This window comes from Astatotilapia calliptera, chromosome 2 (genome assembly GCF_964374335.1).
Source record: "Astatotilapia calliptera chromosome 2, fAstCal68.1, whole genome shotgun sequence".
NCBI lineage: Eukaryota > Metazoa > Chordata > Actinopteri > Cichliformes > Cichlidae > Astatotilapia > Astatotilapia calliptera.
Genome location: NC_137423.1, coordinates 36,774,200 through 36,778,709, shown reverse-complemented (window position 1 = coordinate 36,778,709; position 4,510 = coordinate 36,774,200). Strand labels below are relative to the sequence as shown.

General features: G+C 37.1%; 1 long non-coding RNA gene across 2 annotated transcripts; it reads right to left on the bottom strand.

Moving 5' to 3' along the window:
- Positions 1-520: 520 nt before the first annotated feature.
- LOC145431962 (uncharacterized) lies at positions 521-3,453 on the bottom strand. Of its 2 annotated transcripts, XR_013912298.1 has the most exons (5): positions 3,313-3,453; positions 2,835-2,898; positions 2,324-2,476; positions 1,867-1,957; positions 521-1,272 (listed from the first exon to the last, which is right to left on the bottom strand). It is a non-coding gene; the product is annotated as an uncharacterized LOC145431962 (long non-coding RNA). The 2 variants fall into 2 exon arrangements; XR_013912296.1 differs by lacking the exon at positions 3,313-3,453 and having other exon boundaries at positions 2,835-2,974.
- Between the last annotated feature and the right edge of the window lie 1,057 nt (positions 3,454-4,510).

Genomic DNA, 4,510 nt, shown 5'->3' with positions numbered 1-4,510 from the left:
AATAACTTTTACCCAATACTACTTGGTCACTTAAATACTACATGTTATCTTCAAATTACATTTTGCTATTATATTCTAGTATCAAATACACAATTTTCAAATGGAGGCCTTATAACAGATTGTATTGTTCTCTTCCAAGATGGTTGCTGGCATCCACCAGTAACCTTTCAAAACAAAATGTCTAATTTCACTGCATTGACAGTAGGTAAAGAATTAAACTGACATTACTCCTCTACTGAATCTATATAAATCAACAGTTAAATAATGTCAGTTCTTCCGTGTTCTCTGGAATCAATCACAGCAAAGAAATTGGACTGTTTCTTTTGAAAAATGTTGGGAAAGAACAATACAAAACATTCTATTTAAGGCCTCTAACGTCAAGATTCAGTTAAACAACAATTATGACTAAACAATTTGAGGTAATGTTAGTTTCCATTAACATTAAATTAGGTTACTGAATTGGCAAACACCTTCCTATTAACACTACCCATTTTACCCCAATAACTAAAGAAATTAGCACTTGCAGGTCAAAACCTTTATTCAAGAGACGCAAAAATAACATTGATACAGTGACTGTCAAAAATTACAGCACTGATCATACTGTGACATCTTGGTTCAAAACAGCACACTTAGAAATATTCAACGTTCTTTACTTCAACTGAATGAAACTGAAAATACCATTTCACACGACCCATATGGGATATTTAGACTGTATAACTGTTCACGCTACATCTCTTCACTAGTAAAAGAAAGAAAAAATACAAAGAGAAATTTAAAAATGCTGCCAAACAGACAAACAGAACTTGTACAGAGCAAAAGGAAAAACAAACAACAACAAAAAACGGCTCGTCCTCATGGCAGTTGCAGAGTATATAAAAATGAACCCTGCGATCCGTTCCTGGAATTGAGCTTCAAAAATGCAGCAGAACAAGTGTGAGATTTAAATGTCCTCTCACCTAGAGCTGGTCACCTCACATGCATAACAGTGAGCTTCGTTGCAGGAGCAGTTTTGTCTTAGTTGTGAGCTTTTCTTGAGAGCTGAGTTGCATCCAACTCCATTACCACCCATTGAATCACCTCAAAAGTGTAGCAGAGTTGTGATGGGTAACTCATGTTGAAGGAATAAAAAAGGTCCAAACAGCATGGCTACTGCAAAGGTCACGTTATCCAGATCTTGAAGAACAACATCAGAAAAGTCATTGCCTGGTGCATCCTCTGGAGACAGATGTTCATTGTGGTTTTCTCAATCTGTGCAGTGGCCTCAGTCAAGTCCTGGTTAAACACAAAACATTTCTTTAAGATTCCTTTTTAAACTCATCTCTTTTGAATCTACCAGTTCTAATGTTAGAGTAATTTAAACCAATGCAAGCAACATAGTAAATAGCTATAGCCAAAGAGTGGCCTGCCATGCTGCCATTCATGGTCTAACAGAGTTTCTAAGAGAGGGTGAAAAACATAATAATTTCAAATGCTTTACATTAGTTTTTGTTAGAAAGACACCGGCCCATCAGAAATCCAGGTTATGTCACTCAGAAGATGTTAGAATTTAGACTTTCAGCCCCACAATTTGGTTAGCTGTTGGTCAGTTGGTCATTTTTTCAAACAAAAGCTAATATAAATATTGGTGGGATTTTCCTTTGTTCATTAGAATGACAAATTTAAAGTTTTTTCACACTGATGTGACCCCTAATACAGGGGTGGGGATGGGGCCTCAAGGGCCGGCGGCCGAGTTCACTACCAGGCCTCATGTGAACTTCAAATTATTAAAGAGGACTACTGGTCCTAACCAGTCCAATGAGGATCAAGTGGATAACTAAATGCATTTTTAAATGTTGCAAAGCCACAATCTACTCATAAAACACTCACCATGAACTCCTGCACCAAGATGTTGCAATTGTCTTTCACACAGATGCGGAGCACTTTGATGAGGGACTCCGAGCATTAATGTCATCCTTGACTATTATAACAAAGAAAACAGAGATTTGTGAACTTTTCAGTAGCACAGAAGAAAATGATCCCAGACAAAAACTCTTGACTTTTTAAACCAGTCAACATGCAACACCAGCATCTACAAAGCAATATCAAAAGTTCCTGTTTGACATCAACTTTATGGATATATAGTTTCCAGAACATTTATTTTTAAAAAAAGATAATTTTTTCTCAGTGGGCCAGTAAATGCATGACGAAAATTATGGCATCCTTTTAGTGGAATCATTACTCACAGGTAATAGTTGACTGTTTCAATGGATGTAGCATAAAAATCTTTTACTGACCTAATGCAATACATATACACTTTGTAGTTAAAGAATTTTAAAGTTCTTACTGTCATTATGGCCGCTACATCCTTTAGCTTTGTGCCCTGTTCCCCCGATCACTTTGCAAACACTTTCAGCAGACTGTCAGAGAAAAACTCAGCTCCGTCAGAAACCTTGACTGTAAAGGCATGGTTGGGATGCACTGGAATGCTGCATTTTATCTGAAATGACATAAAATTATTTTGAAATAACAGCAGGCACTGTGCTTGGTTAATCAGTAATGTTTTGTTGAATAAAAACTGTGTTTCCAGATCTTATGGGATTAAAAAAAATCCAAAGATGTTTGTTTCTGATTTGCAACCCAACAACCCACAAGTTACAACCTCATTTCAGTTCAAGTGTGCATTAATGCGAGTCCAGTAATCACCTTTCTGGCAATACATACAGGTATAAGTTAAACCTATGGCAGATTTTGGATCTCTCAGTTGTATTAATAGGGTGAGTATGCATGCACCTAATAATTATAAAAAACCTATTATAATTAAGTTACAGAAACGAAAATAGAATATACTTTCTTACCATAACACCTTGAACCCACAATCCATCAGCTGACTCCTGGTGAAATGCAGAATAGAGGTCATCTCTCAATGTGCAGCAAAAAAAACAAAAACAAAAGGACAGCAGGTGAGGGCAGGAGGGGTAGGGATGTAAGCTAGCATAATGCCGCTGATGATATTAGCTAAAGCTGTTCAATGTCCAAAATCTCACTAACACCACGGTGCAGTAAATACACAATGTAACTGAAGAGTCAGTTGACAAATCTATTCACACAGAAAACCAAATTATGTTATGAGTGCCTCGTAATTAGGTTTAATGTGATATTACGGCTCTTGTGCCAAAGACAAATTCAAATGAAAAAGCGCCAATTCTTTGACAACAGATAAAACAGCAAATAAGCTAACGGCTCTTTTTTAGCATGTTACATGGCGACACTCTAGACGTTTAACTACATTTGGCTGAATTATGGTAAAAATGAATTCAAAAAATCAAGACATACCAAAAACGTAGAGTTGGCTGCTCGACTTGACTGAGATGGATGCCTTTTTTAAACCACGATCCAAAGCCCGCGAGATGAAATCACGCGTGGTTTCACGAGATTTAACGTTGCTATCTTATTGACTTACGTCACCTGAACATGATATGAACAATTTAATACACCCTTTCTGCATATCATGTAGTTTTTACACTATATAGTTACATTTAACTTTAAAACATGAGGCAATTGTGTTAAATGCATGCAAGATGCTTACATAAATCCAAGAGATGGCCAGTCCCTTTTTTTCAGTGTAGGTGGGGCCTGATCATTCAAGACCTTGTATGTGATTAGAAGGATTTTAAATTTAGATTCTGGATTTAACAGGAGCCAATGAAGAGACGCCAGGGATCTTCGTCAGACTGCACTCCTCTGGTCAGAGACAGAGATATTGTGAATGCCTTGACAATGCATTTTAATAAAACTGGGACCACTTTGGACTTTACTTTCCAAATCTGCTCCAGTTGTTCCTTCAGCCCCGGCTGAGGAGCCGGTGTTTTTATAATGCAGACACAGAAGAGAAGAGGCAGAAATGATGAGCCGTTTATGGGAAATGAAGTTGGAAAAATAGACTGTGATGACCATGACAAAACAGACAATGAACAGGTTTCAGAGCAGGAGCATGCAAGGAAGGAACACCTGGGGAAACACAGCTGACACAAATGAACATGATGCTAGAGGGGAAGCAAAACTAAACACACTGAACATGGAAACAGTAGACCTTACAAAATAAAGCAGGAAACATGGAGAGACAACACAAGCTTGGAACATGGAACACAAGGAGAACCAACATAGACAAGGAGGCATAGAAGAAACATAAACCAGACTAAAAACTCACCAAGACAAATATTTCCTTTCAGCAACGAGTGTGAAAAACACACTTCAAACGTCTGCACAAATATTATTATTTGTAGTGAAGGTGAGACTTTGATGAAAACAACACTGAATGATTTCATTTAGTCTTTAATGGCATAAGCAAAGCAACCGATACACAAAATATTTGAATCTTCATATTTATCAAAGCAGGCTTATAAAAGTGTTTCAGGAAATATCTTCTTACACTCAGTTTTGCTGTTTATATTTCAATGAACATGTTTCTATCTCACCTAATTAACGAAAAGTGACGAATGTGGATCATTGGCTTCATTTCCTTTTCTGTTAA